Source organism: Nannospalax galili, unplaced genomic scaffold, assembly GCF_000622305.1.
Source record: "Nannospalax galili isolate Female #2095 unplaced genomic scaffold, S.galili_v1.0 scaffold800, whole genome shotgun sequence".
Taxonomy (NCBI): Eukaryota; Metazoa; Chordata; class Mammalia; order Rodentia; family Spalacidae; genus Nannospalax; species Nannospalax galili.
Window position 1 is genome coordinate 1,721,609 of NW_008347125.1, and position 13,482 is coordinate 1,735,090.

The following is a 13,482-nucleotide window of genomic DNA, read 5'->3' on the forward strand; positions in this document are numbered from 1 at the left end:
AAGCATCCATGCTATGTGGGATAAACAAAGTCTATAAATAGCCTTATCTTAACTCAGGTCAGGTTTTTCTTCCAAATGAATTAAGAAACATATTCTTTTCCATTGTAGAGCTTAGAAAGTTTGGAATTGTGGGTAATAGATTCTAGATCTTATTTATCCAGGTGATTCTCTTACCCCAAATCCATACCCTCATCACAGAGATGAAGACAAAGATCTAACTAGGGAACAGGGCGAGAGATGAGTCAAGAGCAAACTATACTCGTCAGTTCTTGAAGCAGGCTTAGTACACTGGTTCTCAATCCTTGTTGCATAGAGAAAACTTCCAAGAAATTGTAAAAATATTAATGCATTAAGTTGTAGTAATAGCCCAAATAATTAAATCAAACAGGACCACAGCATAGTTTAAGGACAAAGTAATTATTAAAAAGTAAAATATCATTAGAAGAAAGAACATAGATTGATATTCTAGCACTGACTATAAGTGAAATTGGTCTTGACACTTGCTGGATTGCTTTTGGACAGATGAGACCTGGAAGGAAGAGGCAGTAATTGAGAGACACACTACAGTGGTGGAACATCACTGAAAAGGAGAAATTAGATTTTGCTTTGATGAAACTCCACGTGCTTTTTTTTCAATCGGTGCTTCTCCATCAGGTGAGACATAGGACAGGCAGCTTAAAGATGCTTCTCAGCTCTTCATCTGGGTCAGCCCTTTTCTATATTTCCCGGCCCAAACCAGCTGAACACAGCCTCTAAATCTTCTACAGTTATGTGTTTATTCATCATAGACCATTTTGTGGCATCTGTTGATTAAACTCTAATATTTCATTTGTTATCAATTAGGTGATTTTTTTTTCACTTTTATGCTTCCTAATCAGATTATAACCCAGAGAAAAGTTCTTTTTATAGGTCCTTGCATTTTTCCCTCAATAACTACTATGATGCTTTATACAATTTAGATTTTCAATAATTTGATTTCATTTGACACCTATACCTGAGACCTCTACTGAGGCTGTCAAAACTGGAAACAAGATAAATCAAAGAAAGCAGGAAATATGCCAATCATCATTTTTCTTGGTAGAAATGAGTGTGCATGTTGACCAAAAACGTGAAATGGGAGGCAGTCAGGTCTCTGTGAAGTCGAGGCCATTCTGGTCTCCATGATGAATTCTAGGCTTGCTGGGGCTACCGGGAGACCCTATCTCAAAAGAGAAAAAAAAAAAAAAAAAAACCCAAATACTGTAAATCACTTACCAAAAATATGAAGTATTCCACAGCTTTACTTACAGTGAGTCCTGGAACTGGGAACTGGTTAGCAAGGACCAAATTGAGGTTCAGTGAGAAGAAGAACACTATGGAAAAAATAAAATAAAAATACCTACTCTTCATGTGGAAGAGCAAGTGAGAGAGAGGTGGGAGAGAGAGAGAGAGACTGCTATAGGGATTTAACTGGCAGTTGGGAATGCAAAGGATGTAAGATGGAAAAGCACAAGAACAACCCTTATTCTACAGCAGCAAACTGGAACAGAAACTTGGATGGGAGCAAATTCTGAAACTCACAATTTGGCTAATCACACTACAAACGTGTCTCTTTAGAAATCCATGTCCCACCCCCTTCCCCAACTCAATTTATACTGTTTAAATTTTCTAGAAGGAGAAACGTATTTAAAAAAAAAAACAAAAAAAAAAACCAGTTCGTATGAAAAAATTAAATCTAAACCATTAAATTATGTCACATAAGAAAAAAGAATCAAAGTTTTAAGTGTTCTGATGACAGTGAAGTTAATGATTAGATAAACAATCAAACACCAGGAAAGATATACAGACTGGATATTTGAAAGTGTCTGAAGAAAGCAAGTTTCCTCAGCTGAGGGGGGCTATAATAACGGCATGTTCTTTGAAATGTGCCATCTTCTTATGTCTTCAAAAGTAGGGGTCTATGCATCTTCACAAGTGCAAGCATTCTAAAGCACACGTCTTTCCCCATAATTCACCACAAAGATTTCATCTTCAGAAAGCTACTCAACTCTCACATTTCCCTTGGAGTCCTTTCCCACTGATTCATCCTTGTAAGTCATGAACCCAAAATAAACAGAAGTGAAAAATGCCTCTTGTCAAAGGTGAGAAACTAGGTCAGTTTCTGTCAAAACCGTCCTTTTCTGTAGGAGTTGAAAGAAACTATTGACACCTCTAGAAGCTTCCCTAAAGTGTGACTGTGTTATCCATGGTGGTGGTGTTTTGATACCATCCAAACATGCTAAGAGTACATTAAGGTGGGGCAGTAGGAAGATCAGGTCCAACAAGGTTAGTGTGCCCCTAGCGATCCTAAGTATCTTGTGCATTTAAAAAAAATATTTTATTATTTTTATTTTATGTGTATGAATGTACTGCCTGCATGTGTATAAGTGTACCCGTGTAGTGCAATGCCTGCAGAGGTCAGAAGAAACTGTTGGATTCCTGTGGAACTCGAGTTATGGATGGTTGTTAGCCCCATGTGGGTGCTGGGAACCAAACTCAGGTCCTTTGTAAGAGCAGCCCCATGCTCTTAACCACTGAGCCATCTCTCCAGCCCCATCTTATGCATTTGTATAGCATTGGCACGAAGGTGTGAAAAACTGAAAAATCAGGATTTTTCCAAACCATAAATCAACATACTCGCTAGCTTTTTCAAGTTATAAAGTGTTGATATAATCCTTTACCTGTAAGTTCATCCACTCTGTGAATTAACAGCCATAGTGGTCTAGCCTCAGGGCCTCTCATTTATGGGTTTTTTAACCTGAAATGGGTGGTAAAGGGCTTAGCACCTTATATACATCAGTCTATGTCACCTTTCATTAGCATCTGCTTTACTAATGAAGGGAAAGGCTTAATAACTCTCCTAAGATGTATCCCTTTCCAAAGCCTCTTGGTAACTAATTAAATTATCACTCTACCTTCATCTGGCTCTGCTCAAGACAGCTTAGAATCTTCCTTGGCTTATTAGAAGCAGGTGATACTTACAGAGCACCAATCTGTAACAGATCCTGGTCTAAATTATCTCTATAATCATTCATCACAGTTGCCCAATGAGCTGGAAACTACTACTGAAAAAAGGAACGGAGCATCAGTGACCTTTCCACAGTGATCCAAAGAGGAAAGGCCTATTTCCTATAGTGAGGAGAAACTATTTGACTCCAGGGATACCACCACCTTCTGCATCTTTATTTTAATTAAAATGAAACATCTTAAGCCCAATCACGGACCCACTAACTTCAAGGTTCGTTACTTCTAGACTTTCATTTCAAGGAAATCACTCAGACTTTTGGTTCTGCTCGGTTTTTGAGACTATTCTTACCTTTAACTATCAAATTTGGTTTTTCTTGCTTGGCTCACTGTACTCTAAAATGTGGCCAACACTCAGCCTCCAAAGTAAAGACTTCTGACAACACATGCAAAAAATTGCATGTTATCATCTACGGGCCCTAGGCCTTCAACTTGTCCTTACCCCTTCCTGGGGGGTATTAGGACTCAAACCAAGCTTGTCCTTGCAGAAATGTTCCTATGTGTGGCACTAAATTTTCTTCCCTTTTCCATTCTTGGAAGGCTCCACGCATGCTCCCTCCCAAGGCCCCAAGGCTCACAGACTAACATAAGACATTTTTAGTTTGGGTTCCCTTTATGGTAGGGAGTGAGGCAGTGAAGTACAAAGAAACCCCACTGTGCTTTCGCCCTGGTCTCACCCCAGGTCTTTAAATGCCCCTTCTCACTTCCATGCTGGCAAGACACTCAGGCCATTCACCCTGGAGGCCACACACACTTGCTTTCTGCATTCCAATCTCCCACCAAGCTAACTCTTAGCAGCTAACTCTCCACAACAGGTTCTGTCCTTCTTCTCAGGGTGCCCTGCGATTGCCCACAGCTCTCACTTTCTGGAGGAATAAGTGCTTTCCCGGCTACACTATGTAACCTCCAATGCCACAAGAATATGCCAAAAACAAAACAGAGCAAATAAAAACACTCATTTTACATTTTAATTTTTTAGAATAGCATTTTAAACTGAATGCTAGAAATGTTTCCATGTCAGAATATCCATCACACTTAAGTCTTGAGTCTATTTTATATTTTATTTCCTTTACAACATCCTTTGAAATTTTTCTTTTGGACACATATACAGAGCAAAGATAAGAGTGTAAGACTAAGGCTTCCCCATATTTAATTTCACATTGGCCATTGAAAAAAACTCTTTACGTTGTCATAAAAATCACACTTCTTAATTTTTAACAAATCAGAGGATATAATTCTTCACATTCATGAAAGATTTGTTTACTTAAATTGGCTTGAGAAGTCTTTACTCAAAGCATCTCACTCAGATGTAGATACATAAGGAATTCATTGTGTAGCATGAGAGTGTGGGCAAATAGCCAACACACTGCGAGTTCTTCATGCCCAGCAGTACAGACAAGTACTGTGAAGGGATTGTTTGAAACAACCAAAAGATGAATTTGCAAGCTCTCACTCTGTCGCAGTATAAGCCATCACCTGGGACCTCCTTTATGTAATGTCTTAGTACTTTGAACACACCTGCCTTTTTTTTTCCTAAAGCAGATTATCTCAAAATAATACCAAGAAAATGGATTTATTTCTTATTTATACATTGTAAATGAATTTTAGGAAAAACCTATTTCTAGGACCCTCTGTCTCCTCCCACTTCAACAAGTCATAATATCTCAAAGAGCATGAGAATTCTAAAGTAGTATAAACAATCTGGGACATTCTAGGTTGAAATGTTATCTTTCAACATTAATGTTTGTGCACTTAAATGTCTGGGACAGTGTATTAACCCAAAGACTTTTTTAAAATCCCTGCCTAGAAAACTCGCAACAAAATTCCATCAGGCTCTTTCACTCGACTGCTGGGTTGACCCAGCCAGAAGTTTTCATCCTTGGGGCGTGTGGCTATCGAGGTCTAAAGTCTGACACCTGGCATGGTCACAACCTAAGGATACCACGGAAGGTTCCAGACAGCCCAGCCACCAGCTACCTTTCTAGAAATGTGTTCCCTCTTTGCTTCTCACTGTCTTTTTGAGCTGACAATAACACCAAGCTCTGTTCTGGATGGTGAGGATATAGTTACTGAAAAGACAGACCAAAGACTCCTTACAATTCAGTGAGGAGAAGAAAAACAACTAACAAGGAAACGGATTTAGAAGACAATTAAAGCTTCTGCTGAAGACTCGAGATAATAAAGCTTGTCACTGTCCTAAGCACTGCACTGTCATAGCGACCACTGGCCAAATAAATGGTAAATTCAGTCCATCAGTTGTAGTAGCCCAATTTCAAGCCCTCAGTAGCCACATGTGGCTAGTGGCTATATTATATTTGACTACTCAGATACAAAGATTGTTCCATCATCACTGAAAGTTCTATTAGATAACACTGCTAAATAGAATGAAAAGGAGCTAGCTTAAATGGTATTAATATGTATAAGCAGCTAATTAACACAGGAAATAAAATTGTAGTAGGGGCTCATTGAATTACCATTAAGCTACCGTATCCATATATATAATGTTTTCACTTCCCCCCAACCTATAAAACCTGGGAACAGACTCCTTTAAAGATAACCTTTTACTGTCAAATAATGCCCTAGTAATATCTGAAATCCTAGGTTAATATTTTAGTCTCAAGATATTTAAATAGTTTTTTCTTTCACAGATTCCTCAATCCAAAATAGGAAAATATATTCTTTTTTAAGTTTTTATTTTTTATTTTTATGTGTATGAGTGTACAGCCTGCATGTATATAAGTTCACTCTGGTTGTGCAATGCCTGTGAAATGACATTGAATCCTCTGGAACTAGAGTTTCAGACGATTGTCAGCCACCATGTGGGTGCTGGGAATTGAACCTGGGCCCTCTGCAAAAGCAGCCAGTGATCTTAACTGCTGAGTTGTCTCTCCAGTCCCAAAAAATATATTCTTTTAATTTTGATGAATAATAAGCCTCAGAAAGTAATCAAGTGCATTTGAAAGAAAGGGTTGTGGGAGCATTTTCTTAAGGTCAAAATTTTATTCAAGTCTGAATACTTAAAGAAGAGTCTAAATTTGAGAGGTGCTTTCTTCTTAATTTCTTATAACTTAGGCACTGGCTTTCCATGTCCTTCGCATCTTAACTATCTTTATTCCAACCACAGAATTTGACTTTGTATTATAATCTCAAAAAGCTATGTGTAACGTGAATGTGTATACATTGAATCATATCATCTCCCAATGAATGTTAATTTGAAAATATGTTTTACTTAGATAATACATTAAATATCTGAGCGGTTACTGAATTTTTAAAACATATTCTATATAAGAGAAAGGAATCATCTGTAACTAAAAAGTTATAATACCCACTTTAGCAGTCTGCTGTGAAAATTCAAGTTATACATCTTGTCAGGCAATGTACCCTTGCCCATTTACTTAAGCATACATGGGGTAATGCTCATCAGTCAGATATTTCTGTTTCTTTGAAAATGATACATAGCCACATTGCCAAGAATTTAGCAGAATTAATTCAATGAAAGATTTATAATATGTGTTGCCAACTAGAGCTGGAAATCTTTACTAGTCATGGTAGGTGTGAAAATCATATACTTTTCCTATAATAGCCATCAAAGTTTTGTTGACCAAATGGCTAAATAAAAAAAAAGAAAGAAATAGGTTAATCATTTGATTAGGAGAAGCAAAAAAGTGTTGATTAGGCCAGCAGGGAGTTCTGAAATGATTTTCCTCTTCTTGGACCAGTCACCTGGTACTCATAGGGTTGACAAAAGTGACAGGATAATCATGTGTGTGGAAATCGTGTCCAAAGATATTAAGAGAACAAATGTAAGACCTAAAAAGCTTTGTAAGAAGACCACCTTCTGGGTACGTTTGGCTAGCCACACAGCTGCTCCTAGCACCCACGACAGCTGCTCCTACATCTTCAAAGAAAATCTGTGAGATCCTCTTCACTGTTTTCTTTGGGGGCTATAGACCCAGTGAAGCAAGCAAATAGTCTAGTTATGGGGTTTTATTGTTTTGAAAAAGCTCAAAGTTATATCTTAGAAAACACAGTTCTGCTCACTGTGCCTTATGCACAGTGATTTGATTCACATCTCCCTCCACATCCCCACAACACATGGAAGAAAAGCATAAGCCAAATTAATAGGAGAAATTAATGAGTCTTTGGGATCACGTAGGAAATAACAGGCTTTGTGGCAGCCACAAGACCCATTAGCAACCTGAAGCAGCAGCTGTGAATGTGAGCTTTCCAGATTACTCTTGATCCTAAGAACACCAAAGCAATTGTTTTTGACCTTTTGCACCAATATTCTAGGGCAGCACGTTTGTGTGATTAAGTTTCAAGAGAGAGACAGCAAAAGGCTCATTACTTTGAAAAAAGATGATCCTTATACTCCCCTATGTAGTTAACTCCACATGTAAAATATCTATTGTGTTGGGGTTCTTTTGTTTCTGGTTTTAGAAAATATTACATGCATGCCTTGGAAAGAGGGAAAGAAAAAGAGATCCCAAGTAAAGACTGTGAAGTTACTTGCTTTTCATTAGCTTTGTGCATTTCACAGTATATTATAATCATTTTCTAGTGTTATGAGTATTTTTCTAAAGCATAAGTAAACAGTGTAATGAAACACTGACTTAAAGAATCCCCCTTTTTTTGAACATTTGGAATCATTCCAAATATTCTGTTATAAAGAACACTAAGAAACATGCTTATATATAAATCTATCTGCATATGTTTCCTTGAGACAAATTTTTCAAAGTGCAGGTGCTAAGTCTAAATATCTTAAATAGTTTTAAATCTTTTGAGAAGCGTGGTCAAATCCTGGAAGCCACTTTGATTTATATACAGCAGAAAATAGAAAATAAGTAACTATGCTTTGGCAAGAGCTGGACACAACATGGCCAATTCTTTGCTTTTATAGAATTCTTCAGTGCAAGGGAAGTGGCTGACCACACATGACCACCAGATGTCAGTCTGCAACAGAGCAAGCTGAGCTATACTAAGGAGGAGAGGCCCCTTAAGCTTGCAGACTTGCACACCCTGGGTTTTCCCTGGGATAATAGGGAATTGGGACTTATCAAATAATGACAAAAAAACACCCTGAGAGCCCTCTGCAGGCTCTCAAGTTCAGAAATGGCAATGAGATCCAACCAAGGCAAGAAAATGAAAACCAAGGCTGCCTTATGGGGTAGCTCACTGAAGCATCATTGTGGCAAGAATATTAGAAGGGAAGCTCTTGAGCCAGAAAGAAGCTGGTCCTTGAAGGGCCTTCCAACTCTTAAGGTTCTGTAAGTCCTTCAAAGCTGGAAACCAACCAGGGATTATAAACCTAAACTATCATATCCAGGGAAACAATTTTTAAATGACAATTTTTAAGGAAACAGTTGGAGAGATTACTCATTGTACTCGGGCATAGATCTGTATCTTTCCATTCCTAATGCAATAATAAAGCTTAAGCCAGTAGATTTTCGGGAGTCGGGAGGAGGATAGGGACCTCATGCAGCTTTGATGAAGAGTATTGATTGACTGTCTCAGAGCTGGAAGGAACGTGATGAAGTCAAGTGAAATCTGATTCTAAGAGCCAAGACTGAAGGAGCACATCAAACCATCTCCACATTGTGATTCTGGAAACACTACAAAAAACTGCCAGTGAAAATATTTCTTTAGCTACTGGGTGCCTGGATTGTAATAATTGAAGCATTTAAGAAGAGGACCACTACATCTATTTCAAAACTCCTCTCACCCTCACTTCTTTTTCCTGACTGTGCACTCTCATTTTCTGACCTTTGCTCTCTACCTCTTACCTAGACTTCTATTAGGCTGGTCACTCCCTAAAAGCTGGTTCCCCACCAGGTCTCATCTTTTTCCTATGGTTCTTCCCTCTCCCCAAGCGAGCTCTGGGGTAGAAGGGACTCTGTCCTCAAATGTTACTATGGTAGGCCAGGATAGAAATATAGAAACAAATTCCTCCTGGAGAGCTTCACTTTAGTATGCTATGAACCCTACAAAAGTCAGCATGTCCCTGAAGCACGGCATGGTCCCTTCCTCATATCCCACTGTCAGAGCTACCCTTCCTTCTGTAATGACCATTTCTTTAAGAGTACCAGAAGTCAGTCAACTTCAAGCTACAGAACCAAATGTATTCTAATGCCTCTCATCTACAACATCCAGCCACCAAGTTGCAGGGATTCTAGTCCCCAGGATTATCAGATTTATCTTGTCTTCCTCTATTTGAATCTTGCTTCCACTGTACTGTCAGGCCTCTGTTCTCCCTGTCTATACCATAGCATTTTAAGGTGTAAATCTAATCCAGTCTCTTCCCTATGTAACCTTCAGGGGCTACCCAATCTTCTTGATAAATAGTTCAAAACACTTAAAAAAAAGCCTCTATGACAGGCTCCTACCTCCTTCTCCACCCTCTCCTCTTTGTCTGCCATTCTCCAACCACACAAGATGCCAGATGTTTTCTACTTCATGATAATATTGGTTTGCTGGGGATGCTATAGCAAAACAATCTGAATGGCTTACACCACAGAAATCTATTTTCTTATCATTCCAGAGGACAGAAGTCTAAGATCAAGATGTTGGTAGATTTGGTTTCTCCTGAGACCTCTCTTCTTGGCTTTCAAATGGCCACCTTCTCTGCTGTGTCCTCACATGGTCTCACCCTTGTGCAAATGCATCCTTAGTATTTCTATTCCCTCCTCTAGAAGGAAATTAGACTGAATTAGGGTCCACTTAACAGCCTTACTTTGATCCAGTCCTCTCTTTAAATTCTTTATCTCCAAAGACAGTTACATTCTGAGCTGCTGTAGTGTAAAGCTTCAATATGTGAATTTTTAGGGGACACAACTAAGTCCAAAACAACAGTCATCATTTTTAACTCTCTTCCCCTGCTGGGAAAAGCTTTGTTAATAAGAAGAGGGAAAAGGTGTAAGGAGCACTTTGTGGAGGGAGAGTGTGTGAGGGAAGTAGGGGAAGAAACAGCAGCAGGAGTCATGGAGATGAGTGGAGCTCAGGTGAATACCACCTCGCTCACCAGCTCACAGAAAGGAAGTTATGCAAGAGTTAACCATTTCGTCCTTTAAACTGTAGAAAAGGGCAGAAAAAAAGATTATCACAGCCTCATGCGCAAATGAAAAATGACCATAAAACATGCAGGGAAGCAGCTTCTCTCCCTAAGGCAAGGTTGTGACACAGAAACCAAGGAGTCAACTGTGTGGTCCTAGGCCCAAGAAATAGAAAATACTGCAAAACATAAAGCAAAATATAAAAATACATGCTGTTGTGTTCAGTGTGAAAGTGCCAGGTTGGCTTTGTTGAAGTATGCCTGCTTACGAATTCAGAAAACATGAAGAACTTTGCACACTTCCAGAGAAGGAATGATCATTCGGGAGTATTTCTCACCTCCTTGAAACTATTGGCCTTCTGGGGGAAAAAATAACTGATCAATTATGCCTGACTTCTCAGGTGAAAACCTAAAGCAATTCCTGTTTATTTATTAATCTTGAATTACAGAGACTAATCAGTTAAGAAAAATAAAGGCATGCCACAATCCCCACGAACTGCTTGCTGCTGTTCTTAACCTTATTGGTACTTGGTAGCATCTAATTATTGATCACTGAAACAATATCACCCAACATTTAAATAAATCTTAACAGCTCCCTAAGTGCTTTCACATATATTATGTCTCTCGAGGTTCATAACACAGGGGCAAGCAAATCCTCTGGTTAACCCTGTGGTTAATGTGTATGTTAGAAAAGGATCAGAACTTGAATGTATTCATATAAAATTGGGAATCAAGCACTTTAAAGGACTTGCCCCAAATTAAGGAAGTTATAAATGACGATACCAACACCTGAGCTTCACAGTTTACATTGAAACTTAAAGGTCTTTTCACTCCACTGAAGCAATTTATTCATTTCTGCATTTCAACAATGGCATGCCAGTCTTTGTCAATACCGTGGACACACAGATGCCCAAGCTTCCATCTTTGCCCTCACAGTTTTTAAGAGAGAGAGAGAGAGAGAGAGAGAGAGAGAGAGAGAGAGAGACAAGAATAAGTGGAGAAGACTACAGAAGTTTGAAGTTACCATGGTGAACAGAAGAATCTGATCAAAGCTATATATAAAACTGTTTATAAAAAATGATATCCCCTTTGGCTGGAGACCTTTATGTCACACTGACACCAATTAGTACTGTGCATGGTTTCCCCCCAGAGTTCTCCACGCTTGGGTACTATAATATAGAGAGCAGATGGCTGCACTAGCCATGGCTTGGAGTAAGCAAAACTGATGGAACAATAGGAGTTTAGAAGGCTGGTAGGAGAGTGCCTCAAGCTGGTGTTAAATGCTATGAGTAGACTTAACATTGATTTCTCCCTTACCTTCCTCTCCTCTTGAATCCGGAAAGCAAAATACCTCCTTTCTCAGCTTTAACTTCAACTGAATGTGACCTCATGAACCAGTTCTGGACAGTGACATAAAACTCTATGGAAAAAGAGCAGCAGTGGAGAGTGTGGCCCTATTTCACTTCCTCCTGCCTCCTGCCTGGTACATAGAGCAAGTGAAGCAGTGCAGCAGCTGTATCTTAAACTTGAGGCAAAAAGAAAAAAAAAAAACATGGACATCAAAGCCAACAAACTAAGGATGGTCAAGAAGAAAGGACATATTGTAAGCTATGATGGCATAAAAATATATGTTAGAGGTTGAATTCGACCCCCTCAAAATCACACATTAAAGTCCTGATCCCTAGTACTTCACAAAGTGATCTTATATAGTGATAGAGATTTAAACAGAAATAGATAAAATAAAATCATAAGATGAGGAGCTGGAGAAATGGCTCAGCAGTTAAGAGCACTTGCTGCTCTTATAGAGTGCTCTTGCAGAGGACCCATGTTTTATTCCCAGCACCCACATGATGGCTAACAACCATCTGTAACTCCAGTTCCTGGAGATCCAACACCCTCTTCTGACCCCCATGGGTGTTGCATCACACAGGTACACTTACATACATGCAGGCAATATACTCATACACATAAAATGAAAATAAATAATTTTTTTAAAGCATAGGGTGAGTCCTAAACCAAGGTGACTAGGTTATTTAAAACATCAGAAATTTGGAAACAGAGGGGAGAGAGAGAGAGAGAGAGAGAGAGAGAGAGAGAGAGAGAGAGAGAGAGAGAGAGGGGGGGAAATAAAGGCAAAGTGATGTTTCTGTAAGTTCAGGAATGTCAAAGATGACCAGATGACCAGAAATCCACCAACAACTAGAGGAGAGACTTGGAACAGTTTCTGCTTCACCTACCCAGTGAGGAAACAACTGCATCAGCACCATGAGCTTGGACTTTCTATCTCCAGACCAATGAGATAATAGATTTCTGTGGTTTTAGTGACTCGGACTGTGGTACTTTGTTACAGCCTCCCTAGCCAATCAGTACAGAGTCTATAAAAGCTTTCATAGTAATCTCCTACCTCTAAACTTTCTGTCATATCAGACAAATAAGCAACTATTTATTTAGAATAACCACTGACTGAATTTTGTTACCTCCTATAGTAGAGTAAACTCCTCAGAGATCTGAATGGAGGGTGGAAACTAAGTCAGAAGGGAAGGGAAAACTATGATGAAGTGGTTGGGTAAAGAATTTCAATGAGGCAAAAAAAAAATGGAATTTGAAATCAGAGGATAGAGTAAATTTAGACTTTCAGAGATTGGACAGTTGCATCTAACCGTGTGATCATGAATAAAACTGCTGTGGCCTGTCCTTAACTGTTGAAGTTAAGGATATCAGGAAACTGGAATCCAAGTTGGTAGCATACAGACCCTGAAGTCGCCCGTGCTGATGATATGAGAAGATGGCATGGAAGGCTAAAACCACAGAGAGCAAGAGGCATCAGACTTGAAGGGCACCAGGAATCTGATGCCATTTGAAGCCAAGAGTCTCAAAGAGGTCCAGATTTTCCTAGAACATTGAAAGTACACAAATTGTTTGGAGTAAGTTAAAATGACTGATAATTGATAGAACTCCAAGAGCACCTCCAGCCTCTGTGGTAGGTGAACTAGGAGGACAGAGTTCATTGAGCTTACGAAAGCTATCAGCAGGAATGACCTTCACCATAAACATTATAATATAAATTATTCAATAATTGGGGCTGAAGAAATTTTGGGAGATTGATTTATCTGAATAATTGAGACTCAACTGTGAAGGAATATTATAGATATTTAATTTAATCTCATATCATTAGAGCTCTGTTTTCTCCTCCAGTTGAAGGTGTATCTTCTGCTTCTCACTTTCCTTGATTGTGTGACTGGATGTGAAAGAAATCAGAGAGAGAATAACTAATGACGCATTGCTTCTAGTATGTTGATTAAGCACATTACTCTTAAATACACCCAATTTAAAATCGTATTTTTGTTTCCTTCAGATTCCAGTACAAAAGGACCTCTTTCCACAAAAAGAAC